Source organism: Ranitomeya variabilis, chromosome 4, assembly GCF_051348905.1.
Source record: "Ranitomeya variabilis isolate aRanVar5 chromosome 4, aRanVar5.hap1, whole genome shotgun sequence".
Classification (NCBI taxonomy): Eukaryota; Metazoa; Chordata; class Amphibia; order Anura; family Dendrobatidae; genus Ranitomeya; species Ranitomeya variabilis.
In genome coordinates, this window is record NC_135235.1 from 583,242,684 (window position 1) to 583,269,402 (window position 26,719).

A 26,719-nucleotide genomic window follows, 5' to 3' on the forward strand; every position below is an offset into this window, starting at 1 on the left:
TCCCACATTGTGGAATTGGGCATGACATTCCATTGGCTGACTTCTTAACTTGCTCTCCTGCAATCTAAAATGTTCCTGCCACTAGATCACCAGGGTAAACATGCTCAGTACTGTTATAGGCCGTTAATATTTGGGCTAGGGGCATGCGATGGCACTAGTGTACTTTTAAAAAAGGTACTGTCGGGGTCGTCACGACAATAACCCTCATTCACCAGTCATCCCAAATTAAAGTATGAGCAGAGCATTTGGTACCGGGTAAGAATGAGTCAGACAAATAGCTGGTTCAATCTCAGTTGATGCTCGTGCGTCTACCAGTATCGGCCACGATCACAGCAACTGCGTTTATTTCCGGATACACAGTACTATATTGTGTGTTAGGAGAAGGAATGCATTGGGCGGGGTTTAAGCAGTATATGTCTAGTATTCAGTCTTTCTGATTTGTCCTGATGTCTCCTGGCGAATCCTCCTTTCTTCACATTCCTCAAGTTTCAATTTAAGAAGAAATGATACTTCTTTCCTCAGAGACAAAAAGTAGGGCAAAGGTGAATACTGGCAGCCATTTTAAATACAATTACATCTACATTAGCTAGCAGATGGGAAAAACTTATTATTTCACAGTATAAGAATACAACAGTACAAAAAGTGTATGAAGATATATCTTTTCACCTTGACAGTACCCCCTTTGGGGAATTGTTTGGCAGATCATGCACTGCATTACAAGTCTCAGAGACCCACACCACTACATTGGCCCTAATTCTTAACTGTCTCCTGCAATGTCTCTTCCTTATCTCCGACAACATGACCTGGGTGAACATGCTTTGTATTGTTATAGGCCCGTGAAGTTTGGGCATGGGTGGCTGTGATGGCAATAGTATATTTTTAAAAAAGGTACCCCCCATTGGTGAAACCACATCCTTGATAGCAAACACTTCACATTTGTGTACCTTAAAGAGCTCACTGGAAAAGCTCCTTTTTGTGTTGCCTGGTTGCGCAAATTGGACACAATACACTTCATATAAATTTGATAATGCAATGATGTTAGTTTGGCTCAGTAGTTTATTACAAATATTTCTTTGTCCACTATATTAGTTTCTCTCCTTGAGAGCGATAACTTTGGCTGCCTCAAATGTACAAATGGCGAATATACAAATGGCGATTTGTAAACAAGATTGAAATACTGTACACCGAATGCATTCAGACAATCACATTGCTGCATGTCTTGTAAAACATTTACAAATGTGACAGACAATGCTCATAATGCACCATGTTGATAATTGTTTGTTTTCTCACTTCAGAAACAGTTTGAAGCCTCTATATGTTTGCTGTTTGTCGTTGTAAAACATTAAGGTTTACTGAAACTCTGCCTGTGGTGGTTTGATCTAAATCCTTGTGGTTTTTATTTTCTAGTGGTTTATGGCCACTCGTCTGATGACTCCATGATATCTCAGTTTAATACACCCGTGAAAGCTGGTCACTTGAAGGTCTGGGTGAAACTAGAGTTACTACATAGTGTAAATCACTATATAAGACCAGAGAAACATGACTAAGACAGATACCAAAACTGGGGTACCTGTACATGTACAGTGTGCTGATACCTGCATAATTGGGGACGCCCATGCAGTGTAGGTAATCTCAAAGGGGTTCTCTGTCTTGGTGTTGCTTCTCGGATATTCCAGACGGATTATATTTAAAAGCCTCTTGGTGATGATCTAAGTAGACTGTATGAAGTTAATCTTCATATATACACGTAATCAGTATATCTATGTAATCCTTATATGTAATCATTAACTTTTGTATGTTATTGGTAACATATACAAAAATGTACGCACTCACACTATTCAATCTTAATATTCCTTGATTTTTGTAGTTTGCAATGAAATTGCTTTGTATTGCTAGGATTAGACTTTTTTAAAGCCGTATCTGAACCTTAGTGTTAAAAACATGGCAAACACAATTGCCAAATTTCCTGTAAATAATTCTGCAAAGAGGGAACCATCATACCATAAAAAATACGAGTGGATTTTCATGGGCACATCCAGTATGTGTGTTCCAAGGCCTAATGGGGTGCATATGACTATGCAGCAGGGCTGGCCTTGCCGCCAATGTGTAAAACAAAGGAGTACGGAGTACAAAATGCATATTGTGAAGTGGATTTTCATGGGCCCATCCACTATGTGGGTTCAAAGGCTTATTGGGGTGCATATGAATTGGTAGCAGGGCAGGCCTTGAATTCAATGCAACACTTTTTCAGGAGTCCCCCCTGGACATCTTATGACAGGGGTACTGTGGTGCGTCGTAATTCTTGGCAGCCCATGCACTCACAGCATAGGCTACAACAGCTTAGGAGACCCACTGTTTCATATTGGCCCTGTAAGAAGATTAATGCCGCCTGATGCCAGTAAAAATAGGCTCTGTGACTTTAAGAGTCCCTCCTTTATAAATGAAACAAGATGGGTCTGCTTATGTGTCACACACCACATGGCCAGTTAAATGTTACAATGACATTTCCCAGTGAATGCATTTGTAGTGGTTGAAAGCAATGTTAAAGTTGAAAAACGCTTCAAAAACGCTGCGTCTGAACTAAGCCTAAGGCTGCCGTCACACTAGCAGTATTTGGTCAGTATTTTACATCAGTATTTGTAGCCAAAACCAGGAGTGGAACAAATAGAGGAAAAGTATCATAGAAACACGTCACCACTTCTGCATTTATCACCCACTCCTGGTTTTGGCTACAAATACTGATGTAAAATACTGACCAAATACTACTAGTGTGACGGCAACCTAAGAGGGAGAGGAAATTTTCGGCCTGGGGTTAAATATTTGGCCTTACAGGCCAGCAAAACCCATTTTGGTTTCATTTTAATGTGTTTTTTGTGGCACCAGGAAAAATGGCATGAATCTCGGAAAAAAATTATTAAGGCTGTGAACTAGGAGTGAGGAATTTTTTCAGGGGCGATCCCCATGATGTTCCTGTGTCTTTTGAGCAGTGTTTCCATCATTTTTAGACCTTAAAAGGACCCCCGGGGGAGATCGTAGTAAAAGTACTTGGGTCTCCCATAGACTTATATTGGGTTCGCTGTTCTGGCTGAGTACCCGAGTATTCCAATTTGCTCGACCCCATCACTATTCAGAAATTAATATTTTGTGTACTAACCATAATTTTTAATCACAGCTTTCATGCATCTTGGCATGCTTTCCAGCAGTGTTTCACACTGCTTCTGGCGCAAAAATGTAAGCAGTTCTTTGTTTGATGGCTTGTGACTATCCATCATCCTCTTGATTACATTCCAGAGGTTTCCAGTGGGGTTCAGGTCTGGAGAATGGGCTGCCCATGGCAGGGTTTTGATGTGGTGGTTTCTTAATTTTGGCCAGAGCTGTATATATTACCCCAGTTGCCACTGCACACATGCAATCAGGAAGAGCTGAGTCGATGCTCAAGAATTAGCGCTTCTTAGTGTATGTTTCCACGGTCAGGAAACGCTGCTTGTTTGACACTGCGCAGAGCTGCAGCGTCAAACAAGCAGCGTCCAGATGTTCCAGCATAGTGGAGGGGATTTTATGAAATCCCGTCTCCACTATGCGTGGAAACCCGCACGCGGCGGCCCTGCGACTCCGGACATGCTGCGCGTCTTTTCAGATCGCAGCATGTCCGTACACCTTGCAGGGACGCAGCGTCCCCGCAAGGCATATCACAGGGCCCTATGGGAGCGAGCGATCATCCCGGATGTGAAGAGTTAACACATCCGGCATGATCGCGTCACAGAAAGGGGGCGGGGCTTCGCCGCTGCGGCGATACCGCCGGCCATCCTGACAGTGGAAATATACCCTAATAGATGCTCCATTTCTCGTGCGGCTGAGGACTAGTCTCATTAGTGTTGGTAGGGGCCAATATCCATGGACCTTCACAGCTTTTTAATATCAGCCCTTAGCTGTTTGTTTTGCCGTAGCTGGTTATTAAAAATAGAGGGGGCCCCAATTAATTTTTTGGATGAGTCCACCCATTTTTTAATAACCAGCAAAGAAAAAGCAGACAGCTGTTCACTGATTAATAAGCTGAAAAGTTAAATCTTTATTGGGCCCTTCCCAGCATAATGAGACCAGCTCACAGTTAATGTGGTCTCGTACTTTCGCGTGGTAAAATGGGGGTAGTAAGCGGTAAAGGTGAAAAATAGAACAAAAAGGGGGTAAGCAGGACAATAGCCCTGAAAACAAATGTGGATAGTAAGATCACTTAAAATAACAGAGAATAAAAAGTAATAATAATCTTGAAAAAAGAGGCATAGGTCCAAATGTAGGAGGAGGTGTAGTAGGTGGATGACCTTGAGGCGAATGTGGCGATGAAGGTGGAAGAGGCAGGGGATGAGGTATCCAACAGTTTTTTGGAAGATTTTTTTTTTTTTAGGGACAGCATTTAAAAGAACATAGTATAAAATAAAAAAGAACAATGTAGATACAGTAGTCGGATGTCCTAGTGGAGGAGGAGATGTAGGTGGACATTGGAGTGTAGGTGGAAGAGGCAGGCCATTATTTTGGTGGATTTTATTTCTCTTCCTTTTTGGTAAGGCCCCAAAATAAAACAAATGGCAAATAAAATATAACAATGTCTGGGTGCAGATGGTACCTTTGTCTGGTTTGCCAAAGGCAAAGACAAGTCCTGTGGACTCCACTCCTGGTTTCTTTTAATGAAGGCGAGAGTGGCCACGTTGGCTTTGGACAGGTGGATGCGCCTATGTGTGATATCCCCTGCTCTGATAAACAAATGTTCCAACATTACACTTGCCACGGGGCATGCCGGCACTTCCAAGCCTAGGCCATGTGTCCAGTTTGGAAACCAAGAAGTTAAATGGGCAGACCCAACTTAGTACATGCAGACGTGTGGACATAGACATGTACTCTTCCACCATGTTGTTATAACACTGGCACCTGGTTGTATAGACCGTATCAGATGGTGGTGCTGGATGCTGTGTCATGCTGATGAATTTTTTTCACATTTTAGCCATATTAACCCTCCCTTCTGAGGTGGTGCCACAGCTGCGTTGGCGACTTCCTCCTCCTCTGCGTTGTGTTTCTTCTGTCAGGTGGGAATGCCGTCAGTAGTGCCTCTACCAGCATGTGCTTGTATTCACACATTTTGCCATCCCGCTCCAGTGACGGAACAAATAATGGTACTTTGTCTTTGCAGCAGGGATCCAGCAGGGTGGCCACCCAGTAATCAGTAAGGAAGATCTGGGCAACTCTGCGGTCGTTGCGCAGGCACAGCAGACTGTATTGGCTCATTCCGCCCTCTCTCTGTTGGAGTCCCTCAAGGCTCTGGCCTGGGGCCCCTACTTTTTTCCATCTATACCCTTGGCCTAGGATAACTCATAAAGTCCCATGGCTTCCAGTATCACCTGTATGCTGATGACACTCAGATCTACCTCTCTGGCCCAGATGTCACCTCTCTGCTGTCCAGAATCCCGAAGTGTCTAGCAGCCATATCCTCCTTCTTCACCTCTCGCTTCCTAAAACTCAATGTAGACAATACCGAACTCATCTTTCCTCCATCTCGCGTATCCCCCCTACCTGATCTATCTATTATGGTAAGCGGCATCACGCTCTCTCCCACACCTGAAATACGCTGCCTCGCGGTAACTCTCGACTCTGCCCTGTCCATCAAACCGCACGTCCAAACTCTTGCCACCTCCTGTCGGCTCCAACTCAAACATATTGCCATAATCCGTCCCTTCCTCTGCCCTTAATCTACTAAAATGCTTGTGCATGCCCTCATCATCTCTCGCCTCGACTACTGCAACATCCTCCTCTGTGGCCTCCCCGCTAACTCTCTTGCACCACTCCAGTCTGTCCTCAACTCTGCTGCCCGGCTAATCCACCTCTCTCCTCGCTACTCCTGTTTCTCCCCTCTGCAAATCCCTCCACTGGCTCCCAATTCCACAACGAATCCAGTTCAAACTACTAACACTGATCTACAAAGCCATCCACAACCTGTCCCCTCCCTATATCTCTGAACTAATCTCCCACTATCTTCCCTCACGTAATCTCCGATCCTCCCAAGACCTCCTACTCTCCTCCACACTTATTCCTCACACAACCGCCTCCAAGATTTCTCCCCAATATCCTTCATCCTCTCGAATTCCACGCCTCAACACGTCCGATTATCCGCCACCCTTGGATCCCTCAGATGGAACCTGAAAACTCATCTCTTCAGGAAAGCCTACAGCCTGCAATAACCATTCTGCCGCCTCACCACCACCAGAGCTACTGCACCCCCGACCTTTTGTCTCTTCCCCATTATCCCATAGAACGTAAATCTGCAAGGAAATGAAATTTCAACTCATAGCTGTCAAACAAGTTTATTACAAGATGAATAGTTAGAAATAAAAAAGAGAAATATATAAGTATGCATACATACAAATCAATAATAAAGAGTTTAAGAAATCAAAACAATGAATTAAACATTAAAGACAGATTAATAACAAAAGAAAAACACATTTTTTACCAAAGTCCACTGTGCTTTAGCTGCAAAAATTGTATTGTGGTGCTTAAAGGCAACCTGTCACCCCCAAAATCGAGGGCGAGCTAAGCCCACCAGCATCAGGGGCTTATCTACAGCATTCTGTAATGCATTCTGTAATGCTGTAGATAAGCCCCCAATGTATCCTAAAAAATGAGAAAGAGGTTATATTATACTCACCCAGGGACAGTCCCAGTCCTGTCCGATGGGCATCGCAGTCCGGAGCCTCCTATCTTCATCAGATGACGTCCTCTTCGTGTCTCAATTCAGTAGACAGCGGGATGCCATACAGAAATAAAAACGATCACAATTGTGGGTATCCCCAACGTTTCGGCATCAAATAGCCTTTCTCAAGGGGTATCAGTTTATTTGTGATGCGACCAACAAGGTGAAAGGCTCCCGCTTAATCTTTTCAACGTCCGGAACAAGGCTCCAAGTAAGGACAAAATGCTGCGGTCAGGTTTTGTCCTTGTCATTTTGTCCTTACTTGGAGCCTTGTTCCGGACGCTGAAAAGATTAAGCGGGAGCCTTTCACCTTGTTGATCGCATCACAAATAAACTGATACCCCTTGAGAAAGGCTATTTGATGCCGAAACGTTGGGGATACCCACAATTGTGATCGTTTTTCTTTTCTGTATGGCATCCCGCTGTCTACTGAATTGAGATAATAAATATACATCTACTGCTGAAGATTTATGGTGTGCCGGAGTTATCTATAATACAGGTCCTTCTCAAAAAATTAGCATATAGTGTTAAATTTCATTATTTACCATAATGTAATGATTACAATTAAACTTTCATATATTATAGATTCATTATCCACCAACTGAAATTTGTCAGGTCTTTTATTGTTTTAATACTGATGATTTTGGCCTACAACTCCTGATAACCCAAAAAACCTGTCTCAATAAATTAGCATATTTCACCCGTCCAATCAAATAAAAGTGTTTTTTAATAACAAACAAAAAAACCATCAAATAATAATGTTCAGTTATGCACTCAATACTTGGTCGGGAATCCTTTGGCAGAAATGACTGCTTCAATGCGGCGTGGCATGGAGGCAATCAGCCTGTGACACTGCTGAGATGTTATGGAGGCCCAGGATGCTTCAATAGCGGCCTTAAGCTCATCCAGAGTGTTGGGTCTTGCGTCTCTCAACTTTCTCTTCACAATATCCCACAGATTCTCTATGGGGTTCAGGTCAGGAGAGTTGGCAGGCCAATTGAGCACAGTAATACCATGGTCAGTAAACCATTTACCAGTGGTTTTGGCACTGTGAGCAGGTGCCAGGTCGTGCTGAAAAATGAAATCTTCATCTCCATAAAGCATTTCAGCCGATGGAAGCATGAAGTGCTCCAAAATCTCCTGATAGCTAGCTGCATTGACCCTGCCCTTGATGAAACACAGTGGACCAACACCAGTAGCTGACATGGCACCCCACACCATCACTGACTGTGGGTACTTGACACTGGACTTCAGGCATTTTGGCATTTCCTTCTCCCCAGTCTTCCTCCAGACTCTGGCACCTTGATTTCCGAATGACATGCAAAATTTGCTTTCATCAGAAAAAAGTACTTGGGACCACTTAGCAACAGTCCAGTGCTGCTTCTCTGGTTCAAAAGTGGCTTTACCTGGGGAATGCGGCACCTGTAGCCCATTTCCTGCACACGCCTGTGCACGGTGGCTCTGGATGTTTCCACACCAGACTCAGTCCACTGCTTCCTCAGGTTCCCCAAGGTCTGGAATCGGTCCTTCTCCACAATCTTCCTCAGGGTCCGGTCACCTCTTCTCGTTGTACAGCGTTTTCTGCCACATTGTTTCCTTCCAACAGACTTACCATTGAGGTGCCTTGATACAGCACTCTGGGAACAGCCTATTTGTTGAGAAATTTCTTTCTGGGTCTTACCCTCTTGCTTGAGGGTGTCAATGATGGCCTTCTTGACATCTGTCAGGTCGCTAGTCTTACCCATGATGGGGGTTTTGAGTAATGAACCAGGCAGGGAGTTTATAAAAGCCTCAGGTATCTTTTGCATGTGTTTAGAGTTAATTAGTTGATTCAGAAGATTAGGGTAATAGGTCATTTAGAGAACCTTTTCTTGATATGCTAATTTATTGAGACAGGTTTTTTGGGTTATCAGGAGTTGTAGGCCAAAATCATTAGTATTAAAACAATAAAAGACCTGACAAATTTCAGTTGGTGGATAATGAATCTATAATATATGAAAGTTTAATTGTAATCATTACATTATGGTAAATAATGAAATTTAACACTATATGCTAATTTTTTGAGAAGGACCTGTATATTGGACTCTTTTTCTCCAGAGCACCCCTGCCTAAGTATAGTGAGCACCCTTGACTTTTGTTTTGGTCCTCTTCGTGTCTTCACGCTGCGGCTCCAGCACAAAGTACTGCAGTGTGCAGGCCCCTCTGACCTTTCCCGGCGCCTGCGCACCACAGCGTGAAGACAAGAAGAGGAAGTCATCCTATTAAGATGGGAGGCCCAGGACCGGACCGCGACTTGGATCGGACCGCCAGCGTGAGTATAATATAACCTCTTTTTCTCATCTTTTAAGATACATTGGAGGCTTAACTACAGCATTACAGAATGCTGTAGGATAAGCCCCTGACGCTGGTGGGCTTAGCTTACCATCGATTTTGGGGGTGACAGGTTCCCTTTAACAGACGGAGCCGGGGCGGGGGAGACGGAGCCGGGGCGGGGGAGACGGAGCCGGGGCGGGGGAGACGGAGCCGGGGCGGGGGAGACGGAGCCGGGGCGGGGGAGACGGAGCCGGGGCGGGGGAGACGGAGCCGGGGCGGGGGAGACGGAGCCGGGGCGGGGGAGACGGAGCCGGGGCGGGGGAGACGGAGCCGGGGCGGGGGAGACGGAGCCGGGGCGGGGGAGACGGAGCCGGGGCGGGGGAGACGGAGCCGGGGCGGGGGAGACGGAGCCGGGGCGGGGGAGACGGAGCCGGGGCGGGGGAGACGGAGCCGGGGCGGGGGAGACGGAGCCGGGGCGGGGGAGACGGAGCCGGGGCGGGGGAGACGGAGCCGGGGCGGGGGAGACGGAGCCGGGGCGGGGGAGACGGAGCCGGGGCGGGGGAGACGGAGCCGGGGCGGGGGAGACGGAGCCGGGGCGGGGGAGACGGAGCCGGGGCGGGGGAGACGGAGCCGGGGCGGGGGAGACGGAGCCGGGGCGGGGGAGACGGAGCCGGGGCGGGGGAGACGGAGCCGGGGCGGGGGAGACGGAGCCGGGGCGGGGGAGACGGAGCCGGGGCGGGGGAGACGGAGCCGGGGCGGGGGAGACGGAGCCGGGGCGGGGGAGACGGAGCCGGGGCGGGGGAGACGGAGCCGGGGCGGGGGAGACGGAGCCGGGGCGGGGGAGACGGAGCCGGGGCGGGGGAGACGGAGCCGGGGCGGGGGAGACGGAGCCGGGGCGGGGGAGACGGAGCCGGGGCGGGGGAGACGGAGCCGGGGCGGGGGAGACGGAGCCGGGGCGGGGGAGACGGAGCCGGGGCGGGGGAGACGGAGCCGGGGCGGGGGAGACGGAGCCGGGGCGGGGGAGACGGAGCCGGGGCGGGGGAGACGGAGCCGGGGCGGGGGAGACGGAGCCGGGGCGGGGGAGACGGAGCCGGGGCGGGGGAGACGGAGCCGGGGCGGGGGAGACGGAGCCGGGGCGGGGGAGACGGAGCCGGGGCGGGGGAGACGGAGCCGGGGCGGGGGAGACGGAGCCGGGGCGGGGGAGACGGAGCCGGGGCGGGGGAGACGGAGCCGGGGCGGGGGAGACGGAGCCGGGGCGGGGGAGACGGAGCCGGGGCGGGGGAGACGGAGCCGGGGCGGGGGAGACGGAGCCGGGGCGGGGGAGACGGAGCCGGGGCGGGGGAGACGGAGCCGGGGCGGGGGAGACGGAGCCGGGGCGGGGGAGACGGAGCCGGGGCGGGGGAGACGGAGCCGGGGCGGGGGAGACGGAGCCGGGGCGGGGGAGACGGAGCCGGGGCGGGGGAGACGGAGCCGGGGCGGGGGAGACGGAGCCGGGGCGGGGGAGACGGAGCCGGGGCGGGGGAGACGGAGCCGGGGCGGGGGAGACGGAGCCGGGGCGGGGGAGACGGAGCCGGGGCGGGGGAGACGGAGCCGGGGCGGGGGAGACGGAGCCGGGGCGGGGGAGACGGAGCCGGGGCGGGGGAGACAAATTTAGTAATTATACTCATCTATCTGACATTATCAGACGCCCACAGTGTCATCCCTTTGGGTCCTCACATGGATTGTGGGGGCACCGCCATTCCACTTGGTGAAAAGAAGTCCAGTGATGAAATGACATCTGCAGGGAGGTCACTGCTCTGGGGGGCACAGGATGGGGAAAAGTCACAATACCTAGAATAAAACAGAAAAAAAATCATGCAGAAAACTGGATACAAGTAGTGGCTGACACCAGTGGCCACCGGGCTAATACTGACCAGCACAGAGTGCGAGGGGAGAATAAAGTCAGGGATCTGGAGACATTGTTGTAAAGCTGCTTCGCTCCCAGAGGTCATAGCTCAGTCATCAACCTGACAGCATGTGTCCCCAATAATATTAATGAGAACACATTTTATGTATATAAAAAAAAAAAAAAAAAAAACAGGACCGACCCCTCACCACCAGGCAGAGATTCTCATGCTAAGTAATATCAATCCCTCAGATCTCCATCATCATTCATCCCCTCCCCTGTTCGCCCCCACACACGTAGCACTATACTTTCCTGCACCCCCCCACCGCAAGTGACATCACACACACTGACCTGCACACCACACAGACCCATGCGAGTAACATCAGCCCCATTCTCCCCAGGCAGCCCCATGCAAGCAACACCACCCCATTCTCCCCAGGCAGCCCCATGCAAGCACCCCCCCATTCTCCCCAGGCAGCCCCATGCAAGCAACACCACCCCATTCTCCCCAGGCAGCCCCATGCAAGCATCACCACCCCATTCTCCCCAGGCAGCCCCATGCAAGCATCACCACCCCATTCTCCCCAGGCAGCCCCATGCAAGCAACACCACCCCATTCTCCCCAGGCAGCCCCATGCAAGCAACATCACCCCATTCTCCCCAGGCAGCCCCATGCAAGCAACATCACCCCATTCTCCCCAGGCAGCCCCATGCAAGCATCATCACCCCATTCTCCCCAGGCAGCCCCATGCAAGCATCACCACCCCATTCTCCCCAGGCAGCCCCATGCAAGCATCACCACCCCATTCTCCCCAGGCAGCCCCATGCAAGCAACATCACCCCATTCTCCCCAGGCAGCCCCATGCAAGCAACACTACCCCATTCTCCCCAGGCAGCCCCATGCAAGCAACACTACCCCATTCTCCCCAGGCAGCCCCATGCAAGCAACACTACCCCATTCTCCCCAAGCAGCCCCATGCAAGCAACACTACCCCATTCTCCCCAGGCAGCCCCATGCAAGCATCACCACCCCATTCTCCCCAGGCAGCCCCATGCAAGCAACATCACCCCATTCTCCCCAGGCAGCCCCATGCAAGCAACATCACCCCATTCTCCCCAAGCAGCCCCATGCAAGCAACATCACCCCATTCTCCCCAGGCAGCCCCATGCAAGCAACATCACCCCATTCTCCCCAGGCAGCCCCATGCAAGCAACATCACCCCATTCTCCCCAGGCAGCCCCATGCAAGCAACATCACCCCATTCTCCCCAGGCAGCCCCATGCAAGCAACATCCCCCCATTCTCCCCAGGCAGCCCCATGCAAGCAACATCCCATTCTCCCCAGGCAGCCCCACGCAAGCATCACCACCCCATTCTCCCCAGCAGCCCCATGCAAGCAACACCCCATTCTCCCCAGCAGCCCCATGCAAGCAACACCACCCCATTCTCCCCAGGCAGACTCCCACTTACCTGATCTATGACTTTGGAGAATGACCCCCATAATACCCCAAATCTTGCACAAAAATCCTCGAAATCCAGCCATGACATCCACAGCCTCCTCCTGTCTGCTCTGCTCTATGGAGGAAGAGGCAAATCCTGCACAAAACACTCCAAAACCAAATCCTGCACGAAATCCCGCCATGACATCCACAGCTTCCTCGTGTGTGCTCTGTCTGTTCTATGGAGGAAGAGGCGCCGCCCCTTCCGGTCACATGGGCAGAGGTCCTTTAGCCGACTTGGATTTAGCCTCTACCGACTCGATAGCGGGGAAGCTGCGTTCTGCTGAAGAGGAGAGGACAGGACTGAGGGAGCTGTGTGCAGATGGGATTGATTGAGGGCACCGGACTCCGTGTGAGTGGTCTGAGGATGTATTTTGGGGGGCACAAAAAACATGGACAATGCTACTATCTGGAGCTGCTTATTGGGGGAGGTGCTTTCACAGGAAAAGGGTTGATGTACTTAAGTGGGGCTGCATGAGAGAGATGATGAATAGGGGCTGTGCGGACGGAGGGGCTTGCCGAAGAGGGGCTGTGCGGAGTCCGGACGGAGGGGGCTTGCCGAAGAGGGGCTGTGCGGAGTCCGGACGGAGGGGGCTTGCCGAAGAGGGGCTGTGCGGACGGAGGGGACTTGCCTAAGAGGGGCTGTGCGGACGGAGGGGGCTTGCCTAAGAGGGGCTGTGCGGACGGAGGGGGCTTGCCGAAGAGGGGCTGTGCGGACGGAGGGGGCTTGCCGAAGAGGGGCTGTGCGGACGGAGGGGGCTTGCCGATGAGGGGCTGTGCGGACGGAGGGGGCTTGCCGATGAGGGGCTGTGCGGACGGAGGGGGCATGACGATGAGGGGCTGTGCGGACGGAGGGGGCTTGACGATGAGGGGCTGTGCGGACGGAGGGGGCTTGACGATGAGGGGCTGTGCGGACGGAGGGGGCTTGACGATGAGGGGCTGTGCGGACGGAGGGGGCTTGACGATGAGGGGCTGTGCGGACGGAGGGGGCTTGACGATGAGGGGCTGTGCGGACGGAGGGGGCTTGACGATGAGGGGCTGTGCGGACGGAGGGGGCTTGACGATGAGGGGCTGTGCGGACGGAGGGGGCTTGACGATGAGGGGCTGTGCGGACGGAGGGGGCTTGACGATGAGGGGCTGTGCGGACGGAGGGGGCTTGACGATGAGGGGCTGTGCGGACGGAGGGGGCTTGACGATGAGGGGCTGTGCGGACGGAGGGGGCTTGACGATGAGGGGCTGTGCGGACGGAGGGGGCTTGACGATGAGGGGCTGTGCGGACGGAGGGGGCTTGACGATGAGGGGCTGTGCGGACAGAGGGGGCTTGACGATGAGGGGCTGTGCGGACGGAGGGGGCTTGACGATGAGGGGCTGTGCGGACGGAGGGGGCTTGACGATGAGGGGCTGTGCGGACGGAGGGGGCTTGACGATGAGGGGCTGTGCGGACGGAGGGGGCTTGACGATGAGGGGCTGTGCGGACGGAGGGGGCTTGACGATGAGGGGCTGTGCGGACGGAGGGGGCTTGACGATGAGGGGCTGTGCGGACGGAGGGGGCTTGACGATGAGGGGCTGTGCGGACGGAGGGGGCTTGACGATGAGGGGCTGTGCGGACGGAGGGGGCTTGACGATGAGGGGCTGTGCGGACGGAGGGGGCTTGACGATGAGGGGCTGTGCGGACGGAGGGGGCTTGACGATGAGGGGCTGTGCGGACGGAGGGGGCTTGACGATGAGGGGCTGTGCGGACGGAGGGGGCTTGACGATGAGGGGCTGTGCGGACGGAGGGGGCTTGACGATGAGGGGCTGTGCGGACGGAGGGGGCTTGACGATGAGGGGCTGTGCGGACGGAGGGGGCTTGACGATGAGGGGCTGTGCGGACGGAGGGGGCTTGACGATGAGGGGCTGTGCGGACGGAGGGGGCTTGACGATGAGGGGCTGTGCGGACGGAGGGGGCTTGACGATGAGGGGCTGTGCGGACGGAGGGGGCTTGACGATGAGGGGCTGTGCGGACGGAGGGGGCTTGACGATGAGGGGCTGTGCGGACGGAGGGGGCTTGACGATGAGGGGCTGTGCGGACGGAGGGGGCTTGACGATGAGGGGCTGTGCGGACGGAGGGGGCTTGACGATGAGGGGCTGTGCGGACGGAGGGGGCTTGACGATGAGGGGCTGTGCGGACGGAGGGGGCTTGACGATGAGGGGCTGTGCGGACGGAGGGGGCTTGACGATGAGGGGCTGTGCGGACGGAGGGGGCTTGACGATGAGGGGCTGTGCGGACGGAGGGGGCTTGACGATGAGGGGCTGTGCGGACGGAGGGGGCTTGACGATGAGGGGCTGTGCGGACGGAGGGGGCTTGACGATGAGGGGCTGTGCGGACGGAGGGGGCTTGACGATGAGGGGCTGTGCGGACGGAGGGGGCTTGACGATGAGGGGCTGTGCGGACGGAGGGGGCTTGACGATGAGGGGCTGTGCGGACGGAGGGGGCTTGACGATGAGGGGCTGTGCGGACGGAGGGGGCTTGACGATGAGGGGCTGTGCGGACGGAGGGGGCTTGACGATGAGGGGCTGTGCGGACGGAGGGGGCTTGACGATGAGGGGCTGTGCGGACGGAGGGGGCTTGACGATGAGGGGCTGTGCGGACGGAGGGGGCTTGACGATGAGGGGCTGTGCGGACGGAGGGGGCTTGCCGAAGAGGGGCTGTGCGGACGGAGGGGGCTTGCCGATGAGGGGCTGTGCGGACGGAGGGGGCTTGCCGATGAGGGGCTGTGCGGACGGAGGGGGGCTTGACGACAAGGGGGGAGAGTGGTATCATTCAGATGCTTTTTGTTTTCATCGTCTCAGTTCTACGAATTGATTTGTAAAGTTCTTTGTTATGTTATGTTTGTTATGTTGTTATGTTTTTGTATGTATAAATATATTTACACCTTTGTTAACTTATTTGTGTTTTAATATAAAAACTGAGAACTGGTTGAATTTTCATTTCTATATTTCTTAAGCTCGGGGTGTGTTCACACATTGCAATTTGTTGGGGAAACGATCTTATGATTTAAGTCATTTTTGTATTGTGTGCTAATAAAGATTATTCTTTTTCATCCAACCTTGGTGCAGTATTTTTTTCTTGTTTTTGTTTACCAATTTACTACTGGGTACTTGCACCCCCCATTTCACGCATTGTTACAGTACTGCACCTGGCCCTATTCATTTCAGGGAAACGATCTGCAGCAAAGTCCTCACCAGTAAGGCTTCTTTCACACTAGCGTCGGGCCGAGGTTACCGACGCTAGCGTTCTCTGCGCCGCACAACGGGGGCAGCGGATGCATTTTTCCAGCGCATCCGCTGCCCCATTGTGAGGTGCGGGGAGGTGGGGGCGGAGTTCCGGCCGCGCATGCGTGGTCGGAAGTGGCGGTCCGTCGGCCACAAAAAACGTTACAAGCAACGTTTTTTGCAGCCGACGGTCCGCCACAACACGGCGCAACCGTCACACGACTGTTGCGACGTGTGTCAATGCGTCGCTAATGTTGGTCAATGGGAAAAAAAAACGCATCCTGCAAGCACTTTTGCAGGATGCGTTTTTTTGACAAAACGACGCATTGCGACGTATTGAAAAAAACGCTAGTGTGAAAGTAGCCTAATTCCCGCACTAAATCGTTCAGATCTCTCTAACAATTTTTCCTGTCCTCAGCAGCATTTACTGTATTTTTCCTACTATAAGACTATGTTCACATGTTGCGTTTTTCACTGTAGGGAAAGCCTGCTCTCTTGACAGTAACAAACTTGCTTCAAGAAAGCTGATTTTGCTTAGTTCTTCTGCGTTTTTGTTATGGTACATATGTCTCTTGTGCATGCTGACAAAGTTTACTGCATAAAAAAAAAAATTGACTCTACTTCACGTTTTGGCTAGGTTCACATTGCGTTCAGTGACTCCGTTAAACGGACTACGTTACACCGCGGCATAACACGGTGTAACGTAGTCCGTTAACACCGCCATTGAATGCAATGTCGGACGCATCGATAGCGCACGCTCACAATGGGCGTGTCCTAGCGATGTGCCGTCATTGAGTGACGGACCCGAGACGCGGGCTGCAGCGTTTCCGGGTCCGTCACTGCTAGCGCAGATGGAGCTAGCAGATGCTCTATCTGCGCTAGCGCGATGGATCGTCGGCACTTGTGTTAACAGCAGCCCGTCAGCAGCAGCCCGTTCAGCACATACGCTAACGCAATGTGAACCTAGCCTTTGGCAAAAAAAAATGCAGCAAAAATTGATAACTGCATTTTTTGCACCAATCATTGCTTACAAAGGGTGAAAAACACTAAAAGAAGTGACGTTGCATTTGAAAAAAACCAAGGCATTGCATAAAATACAGAGGCCAAAAAAACAAACTGCATGAGATATCTGAAATCTCAACCTGCTGGTACTGTAAAACGCAGCTGAAAATTTGCATTAAAATGCCATATGTGAATATAGCCTAAGATGTACTTTTTCCCCTCAAATTTAGAAGGAAAATTAGGGTGTCTTATAGTCTGAATATAGCTTACTGGGGGGAGGTGGTGCAGCGTCACAGGAGGTAGGGTCGCTGCTGCAGGAGCCAGTGGCAGAAGTGGGGCGAGGCTACGAGCCCTGAGCTGGAAGGAGGGGTGACTGCAATGAGGCAGGAGCCAGTGGTGGGCTTTAAGAAAATGACCACTGAAACCAGTGTATGTGCAGTTTGGGATCTCTGCTCAGCTGAGATCCCAGTCTGCGCATACGCCACCAGAGGCGATCATCTTCTTGAAGCCCACCACCGGGAAATCAATGCACTCCGCTCTTCCTCACTGTCGACACCCTTCCAGCCTGCAGCATGGCCCCACTTCTGGCCTGTGTCCCCCGCCCCACCAACAATGTCCACCAGGTAAGCTACCGTAAATATGGACTATAAGACGGACTCCCAATTTATTAAAAATATTTTTTCCCTATTTTCCCCTCCAAAATTTGGGGTGAGTCTTAAAGTCAGAAAGATACAGTACAATAAAAAACAGTAGAAAAACAATCGCTTATGTAACCAAATTATTAGGTTCCTGCAGTGGCCTAGTATCTCAGCCTTCTGTGGCCGCTCACCATTCTGTGCTCCATACAGCCTGATCAGTTGTTAGGCTACGTTCACATTTGCGTTGTGCGCCGCAGCGTCGGCGCCGCAATGCACAACGCAAACAAACGCAGCAAAACGCATGCACAACGCTGCGTTTTGCGCCGCATGCGTCCTTTTTTGATTGATTTTGGACGCAGCAAAAATGCAACTTGCTGCGTCCTCTGCGCCCGGACACGTGCTCCGCAGGGACGCATGCAGCGCAAAACGCAAGTGCGACGCATGTCCATGCGCCCCCATGTTAAATATAGGGGCGCATGACGCATGCGGCGACGCTGCGGCGCCCGACGCTGCGGCGCAGACCGCAAATGTGAACGTAGACTAAAAGTCACATAGGACTTTTTTTTTTTTCAGATTTTTATGAAAGGGCCATCAGTTGCTGAGGATCTGACTGAATGGCAGAGAGGTAAAAACACTCCTCTTAGCAATTTTGAGGAGCATCTTTTTATCCAAGAAGGCGGACATAGTTTGCAGTAACTCAAATCTATGTATATAGTATACATCAGGACACATCCAGCCCGCTGGCTGTTCCTGTCTAGCTCCTGAACTCAGCCAGCCAAGGGGCTGAAAACAGTGGCCCACGGGCGCCACCATGCACCTCTCGGTGTCCAAATTTACCAACTGGCCAGAAATTCAATGACAGTCTATAAAAATCTAAAAAAATGTTTACCTGGTCTGTGGTTTTTATTTTTTCTTTAGAAGAAACTTATGCAGATAGTTTTGACTGTAATTATTTTACAGTCAATACAGCTATTGTCCTCATATCAGAATTATGGACTGTAGATATGTATCAGTTAAGGTCATACTGATTTATTCAGATTTTTCAATGTGTCCATAACATTTTTTTGCCTGTGATTTTTTGACAAGTTATCCAGAAAAAATAAAAGACAACCCTACCAGCATCCCAATATATAGTGGAAGAGGCAACCCCGCTGGTGTCCCAATATATTGTGAACAAAACGGAAATGTCTCCAGCACTGACGAAAATAACATTGGATTAATAAAAGCTAGTTTTGACTTTTTCTACTTGCTTTCATCAGTGCTGGAGGCATTCCCCGTTTTGTGCATTTGATGGTTACGTCCCAGACTAGGACAGTTCCATCTGGCAAGGAACATCTGAATGTGGTCTCCTTTTTTACAATATGCAGTGGAGGAGGCAACCTTGCTAGCGTGAATATATTGTAGGAGAAGGCATCCGCTGGCTCCTCACACTAATCTGCACATGCAACTGTGACAGCAGAGGCGATGATGTCACTACATCTGCTGAGCAGAGCGCCGCTGCAGAGCGCTGGGGGAATAGGAGCAAGGCTAGTAAGGTATATATTTTTTTTGTGTGGGGTCTTATCGGTAAAGGCTGTGTGTATGAAGACTTATACTATATAGGGGGCTGAGGTGACCATAATACTGTCTGGGGTGTTGTGGGGGGGATCATATTGTGAATAGGGGCCCATGAGAACCATTATACCATGTGTGGGGCATCGTGAGGACAGTGAAACAGTGTGTGGCTGGCTGTGAGGACCATCCGTACTGTCTGTGGGGGGATATGGGTGCCATCACTGTGTGAAAGGGGGGTGTGATGACCATGAAACCACGTTGATGGGCTGTGAGACCTTCAAATTATGTTGATGGCATCGTATTGTGTGTGGCAGGGATGTGGTGGCATTGTACTGTATGTAGCCGTTTGTCAAGGTACAATGGCTGAATAATGGGAGCAAATGATTTATAAAGTTTATAAAAAAAAACAAACTGTAAATTATGATGCTGATTCGCTGCTACAAGTAAGGGTACAAGTTACAATAAGCCCTATCGTAACATGTAGCAGCGAGTCAGCGGAATTAATTTTGATCAGTATTAAGTGATAGAAATAACAAAGCAGTAATAATTATAGTAATATTGAGCAGAATTAATTTCAGCCCACAATAGTCATAGTTTTGTGCTTCCACGCATGAATAGAAAGGACTGTTTATCAGAGAACCCCTTTATTACCTTTCCGTAGGATAAGTGATCAGTATGGTCCAACAGCAGCGACCTGCACTGGTCGTCAGAATGAGGCACTTATCTCTGTAAGGTCTCGCTCACAATGGCATATAACTCGAATGAGTGCAGTCTGCTGCGATTTCACTCTGAAATCTGATGGGTGTGATAAATAGATCAGATGCCACACGGACCCTCAGTATGGCATCCAATTATTACAGATACATTAAAATTCTGTAGTGGAGGAAACCGTAAATGGCCCTGTATGATTAATAGCTGCTGTTTAAAAAATACGGATTGTACACGGACCGCACATTGATGGCAAGTGAGAAAAAGAATCACATCATCACTCTGCAGGATGAGAATGGGACCGACGATACGCTGATGTGAGTGAGCCCGTAGAATTGAGCAGCAATGCACATGCTCAGTCTGAGCTCCATGCTTGCTCCATGGGGCTGCAGAGTGCTCTGCTTTTTCCAGCAGCTCCATTGAGAATGAGCGGAGTAGTGGTTAGACATCCAACCCGCCGCTCCATTTTGCAAGAGGGATAGCAAGTCCCCGTTTTGCTAATTGGTCCAGCTCCCAGCAGTCGCACACTCACTAGTTATCATCTATCCCATAGTTACTGTAGATGATAATTGTTTTCACTGCACCACCCCTTTAAAAAGGACGCTGTCAGCACAAAATAACTATTCAAACCAAGCACAGGTGTTTGGCGCACCCTTGGTGTGGCCAAACATTTAAGTGCTCCTTCCCATCTACTTGATTTTTTCCCCTCTATTTCTGCTTTATAGAACCAGAGAAGTGCAGAGATAGATGGAAGGCAAGTAGGTGGTAAGGTGCACTTAAATGTTTGACAGCACCAAGGGTGCATTGAGCACCAGTGGTTGGTTTGAACAGCCATTCTGTGCTGACAGTGAATGTCAGGCTATGGTCACACTATCAGTACTTGGTCAGTATTTTACATCAGCCAAAACCAGGAGTGGGGGATAAATACAGAAGTGGTGACGTGTTTCTATTATACTCCCCCATCCCCCCCCCCTTGTTTGCTCCACTCCTGGTTTTGTCTTACAAATACCAATGTAAAATACTGACCAAGTACTGATGGTGGGATCACTGTATTAAACTAGATGGGTATTTCCTGAAGGAACTACAGATAGTGCTTTGGAATGCTGCCCGGGCTGCCCCTGCAAGACTTTCACACTTGGGTGCCCCTCAGGCGCTGGTTTGGTAGTTGTAGCCCCTCAGGGTTGAGGCCACTCTGGGTCCGATTTGGTGGGCCGGGTCACTCTGGGTCCGATTTGGTGGGCCGGGTCACTCTGGGTCCGATTTGGTGGGCCGGGTCACTCTGGGTCCGATTTGGTGGCCCGGGTCACTCTGGGTCCGACTTGGTGGCCCGGGTCACTCTGGGTCCGACTTGGTGGCCCGGGTCACTCTGGGTCCGACTTGGTGGCCCGGGTCACTCTGGGTCCGACTTGGTGGCCCGGGTCACTCTGGGTCCGACTTGGTGGCCCGGGTCACTCTGGGTCCGACTTGGTGGCCCGGGTCACTCTGGGTCCGACTTGGTGGCCCGGGTCACTCTGGGTCCGACTTGGTGGCCCGGGTCACTCTGGGTCCGATTTGGTGGGCCGGGTCACTCTGGGTCCGATTTGGTGGGCCGGGTCACTCTGGGTCCGATTTGGTGGGCCGGGTCACTCTGGGTCCGATTTGGTGGCCCGGGTCACTCTGGGTCCGATTTGGTGGCCCGGGTCACTCTGGGTCCGATTTGGTGGCCCGGGTCACTCTGGGTCCGATTTGGTGGCCCGGGTCACTCTGGGTCCGATTTGGTGGCCCGGGTCACTCTGGGTCCGATTTGGTGGCCCGGGTCACTCTGGGTCCGATTTGGTGGCCCGGGTCACTCTGGGTCCGATTTGGTGGCCCGGGTCACTCTGGGTCCGATTTGGTGGCCCGGGTCACTCTGGGTCCGATTTGGTGGCCCGGGTCACTCTGGGTCCGATTTGGTGGCCCGGGTCACTCTGGGTCCGATTTGGTGGCCCGGGTCACTCTGGGTCCGATTTGGTGGCCCGGGTCACTCTGGGTCCGATTTGGTGGCCCGGGTCACTCTGGGTCCGATTTGGTGGCCCGGGTCACTCTGGGTCCGGTTTGGTGGCCCGGGTCACTCTGGGTCCGGTTTGGTGGCCCGGGTCACTCTGGGTCCGGTTTGGTGGGCCGGGTCACTCTGGGTCCGGTTTGGTGGGCCGGGTCACTCTGGGTCCGGTTTGGTGGGCCGGGTCACTCTGGGTCCGGTTTGGTGGGCCGGGTCACTCTGGGTCCGGTTTGGTGGGCCGGGTCACTCTGGGTCCGGTTTGGTGGGCCGGGTCACTCTGGGTCCGGTTTGGTGGGCCGGGTCACTCTGGGTCCGGTTTGGTGGGCCGGGTCACTCTGGGTCCGGTTTGGTGGGCCGGGTCACTCTGGGTCCGGTTTGGTGGGCCGGGTCACTCTGGGTCCGGTTTGGTGGGCCGGGTCACTCTGGGTCCGGTTTGGTGGGCCGGGTCACTCTGGGTCCGGTTTGGTGGGCCGGGTCACTCTGGGTCCGGTTTGGTGGGCCGGGTCACTCTGGGTCCGGTTTGGTGGGCCGGGTCACTCTGGGTCCGGTTTGGTGGGCCGGGTCACTCTGGGTCCGGTTTGGTGGGCCGGGTCACTCTGGGTCCGGTTTGGTGGGCCGGGTCACTCTGGGTCCGGTTTGGTGGGCCGGGTCACTCTGGGTCCGGTTTGGTGGGCCGGGTCACTCTGGGTCCGGTTTGGTGGGCCGGGTCACTCTGGGTCCGGTTTGGTGGGCCGGGTCACTCTGGGTCCGATTTGGTGGGCCGGGTCACTCTGGGTCCGATTTGGTGGGCCGGGTCACTCTGGGTCCGATTTGGTGGGCCGGGTCACTCTGACTGACAGCAGGATAAGGGAATGGCTGATAACAGAGAATAGACTGACAGCAGGACAAGGGAATGGCTGATAGAGAGAAATAGACTGACATCAGGACGGGGAATGGCTGATAACAGAGAAAAATAGACTGACTGCAGTACGGGGAATGGCTGATAACAGAGAGAAATAGACTGACAGCAGGACAGGGAATGGCTGATAACAGAGAGAAATAGACTGACAGCAGGACAGGGGAATGGCTGATAACAGAGAGAAATAGACTGACAGCAGTACGGGGAATGGCTGATAACAGAGAGAAATAGATGGGTATTTCCTGAAGGAACTACAGATAGTGCTTTGGAATGGTGCCCGGGCTGCCCCAGCAAGACTTTCACACTTGGGTGCCCCTCAGGCGCTGGTTTGGTAGTTGTAGCCACTCTGGGTCCGATTTGGTGGGTGGGGCCCCTCAGGGGCCGATTTGGTGGGCGCTGTATACTGCGGGGCTCTGCGCTGTATACTGCGCGGCTCTGCGCTGTATACTGCGCGGCTCTGCGCTGTATGCTGCGGGGCTCTGCGCTGTATGCTGCGGGGCTCTGCGCTGTATGCTGCGGGGCTCTGCGCTGTATGCTGCGCGGCTCTGCGCTGTATGCTGCGGGGCTCTGCGCTGTATGCTGCGGGGCTCCGCGCTGTATGCTGCGCGGCTCAGCGCTGTATGCTGCGGGGCTCCGCGCTGTATGCTGCGCGGCTCCGCGCTGTATGCTGCGCGGCTCCGCGCTGTATGCTGCGCGGCTCCGCGCTGTATAATGCGCGGCTCTGCGCTGTATGCTGCGGGGCTCTGCGCTGTATACTGTAATAATAATAAGACTACAGATAGTGCTTTGAAATTGTGCTGTGCTGTCACTTTAAGAGCTGATATTATCTGACAAAACTGTGGCCTGGTAGGCGTTGGCATAGTAACTGTGTCTGACTGCGCATATCAATGAGCTAATCAGCCAGGTGGCATTTGGCAGTTAAGTTATTTTTAGAAATTGCCTCAGAAACCAGGCCATTTTAAACGTATAGGAAAATTTCCCTATTGAAATGCATTACAATGAGGGGAAAAAACATTTTCAAACGCAAATTGCGCCAAAACTACAAATCCGATCAACACGAAAAATACTTAGCACACCTCTCAGGAACGCTGGCTTCGAAATGACACCTCACTGGAGTCTGTGAGTGAAGCGGTTCGGGCCGCATTACGTGCGGACTGAATAATAATAATAACTAGATGGGTATTTCCTGAAGGAACTACAGATAGTGCTTTGGAATGGTGCCCGGGCTGCCCCTGCAAGACTTTCACACTTGGGTGCCCCTCAGGCGGTCCGATTTGGTGGGTTGGGTCAATCTGGGTCTGATTTTGTGGGCGGGGTAAATCTAGGTCCGATTCGGTGGGCGGGGTCACTTTTGGTCCGATTCTGTGGGCGCGGCCACTCTGGGTCCGATTCGGTGGGCGGAGCCACTCTGGGTCCGATTTGGTGGGCGGGGCACCTTAGGGACCAATTTGGTGGGTGGGGTCACTCGGTCCGATTTGGTGGGCTGGGCACCTCAGGGTCTCATTTGGTGGGCTGGGCACCTCAGGGTCCGATTTGGTGGGTGGGGTCACTCTGGGTCCGATTTGGTGGAAGGGGTCACTCTGGGTCTGATTTGGTGGAAGGGGTCACTCTGGGTTCGATTTGGTGGGCGGAGCCACTCTGGGTCCGATTTGGTGGGCGGGGTCACTCTGGGTCCGATTTGGTGGGCGGGGTCACTCTGGGTCCGATTTGGTGAGCCGGGCCCCTCGGGGTCCGATTTGGTGAGCGGGGTCACTCTGGGTCCGATTTGGTGGGCCGGGCCCCTCGGGTTCCGAATTGGTGAGCGGGGTAATCTACTATATAATTGTCTAAGGGCACTTCCGTCTTTCTGTCTCACAACACCGCTACGTCATCATCTCATGAGACCGCAATGCACTCTTGGGACCGGAGCGCGCAACAAGCATCGGGTACCGGCAACTCCAGGTGCAACAAGCATCGTGTACCGGCCGCTCTAGGAGGTGCAACAACCATCAGATACCGGCCGCTCCAGGAGGTGAGTATGTAACTTTTTTATTTTAATTCTTTTTTTTTTTTTTTAACAGGGATATGCAGTATACTATGTGACTGGACAATATACTACGTGACTGGGCAGTATAACTACGTGGCTCTGCGCTGTATACTGCGTGGCTCTGCGCTGTATACTGCGTGGCTCTGCGCTGTATACTACGCGGCTCTGCGCTGTATACTGCGCGGCTCTGCGCTTTGTACTGCGCGGCTCTGCGCTATATACTGCGTGGCTCTTCGCTGTATACTACGCGGCTCTGCGCTGTGTACTGCGCGGCTCTGCGCTGTGTACTGCGCGTGTCCGTGCTGTGTACTGCGTGTGTCCGCGCTGTATACTGCGCGGCTCTGCGCTGTGTACTGCGCGGCTCTGCACTGTGTACTGCACGGCTCTGCGCTGTATACTGCGGGGCTCTGCACTGTATACTGCGGGGCTCTGCGCTGTATACTACGCGGCTCTGCGCTGTATACTGCGCGGCTCTGCGCTGTGTACTGCGCGGCTCTGCGCTGTGTACTGCGCGGCTCTGCGCTGTGTACTGCGCGGCTCTGCGCTGTATACTGCGCGGCTCTGCACTGTATACTGCGCGGCTCTGCGCTGTGTACTGCGCGGCTCTGCGCTGTGTACTGCGCGGCTCTGCGCTGTGTACTGCGCGGCTCTGCACTGTGTACTGCGTGGCTCTGCGCTGTGTACTGCGCGGCTCTGCGCTGTGTACTGCGAGGCTCTGCGCTTTATACTGCGCGACTCTGCGCTGTGTACTGCGCGGCTCTGCGCTGTGTACTGCGCGGCTCTGCGCTGTGTACTGCGCGGCTCTGCGCTGTGTACTGCGCGGCTCTGCGCTTTATACTGCGCGACTCTGCGCTTTGTACTGCGCGGCTCTGCGCTGTGTACTGCGCGGCTCTGCGCTGTGTACTGCGCGGCTCTGCGCTGTGTACTGCGCGGCTCTGCACTGTATACTGCGTGGCTCTGCGCTGTGTACTGCGGGGCTCTGCGCTTTATACTGCGCGACTCTGCGCTTTGTACTGCGCGGCTCTGCGCTGTGTACTGCGCGGCTCTGCGCTGTGTACTGCGCGGCTCTGCACTGTGTACTGCGCGGCTCTGCGCTGTGTACTGCGCGGCTCTGCGCTTTATACTGCGCGACTCTGCGCTTTGTACTGCGCGGCTCTGCACTGTATACTGCGTGGCTCTGCGCTGTGTACTGCGCGGCTCTGCGCTGTGTACTGCGTGGCTCTGCGCTTTATACTGCGCGACTCTGCGCTTTATACTGCGCGACTCTGCGCTTTGTACTGCGCGGCTCTGCGCTTTGTACTGCGCGGCTCTGCACTGTATACTGCGTGGCTCTGCGCTGTGTACTGCGCGGCTCTGCGCTGTGTACTGCGCGGCTCTGCGCTTTATACTGCGCGACTCTGCGCTTTGTACTGCGCGGCTCTGCGCTGTGTACTGCGCGGCTCTGCACTGTATACTGCGTGGCTCTGCGCTGTGTACTGCGCGGCTCTGCGCTGTGTACTGCGTGGCTCTGCGCTTTATACTGCGCGACTCTGCGCTTTGTACTGCGCGGCTCTGCGCTGTGTACTGCGCGGCTCTGCGCTGTGTACTGCGCGGCTCTGCGCTGTGTACTGCGCGGCTCTGCGCTTTATACTGCGCGACTCTGCGCTTTGTACTGCGCGGCTCTGCGCTTTATACTGCGTGGCTCTGCGCTGTGTACTGCGTGGCTCTGCGCTGTGTACTGCGCGGCTCTGCGCTGTGTACTGCGCGGCTCTGCGCTTTATACTGCGCGGCTCTGCGCTGTGTACTGCGCGGCTCTGCGCTGTGTACTGCGCGGCTCTGCGCTGTGTACTGCGCGGCTCTGCGCGGTATACTGCGCGGCTCTGCGCTTTATACTGCGCGGCTCTGCGCTGTGTACTGCGCGGCTCTGCGCTGTATACTGCGCGGCTCTGCGCTGTATACTGCGCGGCTCTGCGCTGTGTACTGCGCGGCTCTGCGCTGTGTACTGCGCGGCTCTGCGCTGTGTACTGCGCGGCTCTCCGCTTTATACTGCGTGGCTCTGCGCTGTGTACTGCGCGGCTCTGCGCTGTGTACTGCGTGGCTCTGCGCTTTATACTGCGCGACTCTGCGCTTTGTACTGCGCGGCTCTGCGCTGTGTACTGCGCGGCTCTGCACTGTATACTGCGTGGCTCTGCGCTGTGTACTGCGCGGC

At 53.4% G+C, this 26,719-nt stretch overlaps 1 protein-coding gene and 1 long non-coding RNA gene across 3 annotated transcripts in view; one reads left to right on the forward strand and one right to left on the reverse strand.

Annotated features, from left to right (window-relative positions):
* Positions 1-277: 277 nt before the first annotated feature.
* Positions 278-12,646, reverse strand: LOC143769188 (uncharacterized). Of its 2 annotated transcripts, XR_013214253.1 has the most exons (3): positions 12,405-12,646; positions 10,766-11,055; positions 278-512 (listed from the first exon to the last, which is right to left on the reverse strand). It is a non-coding gene; the product is annotated as an uncharacterized LOC143769188 (long non-coding RNA). The 2 variants fall into 2 exon arrangements; XR_013214252.1 differs by lacking the exon at positions 12,405-12,646 and having other exon boundaries at positions 10,766-11,348.
* Positions 12,647-12,688: 42 nt separating this feature from the next.
* SDCBP2 (syndecan binding protein 2) overlaps positions 12,689-26,719 on the forward strand; it is a 104,135-nt gene continuing 90,104 nt past the window's right edge. The window contains exon 1 of the mRNA XM_077253026.1: positions 12,689-12,785. The gene's annotated coding sequence lies outside the window, so the exon portion shown is untranslated. The remainder of the gene's footprint in view (positions 12,786-26,719) is intronic.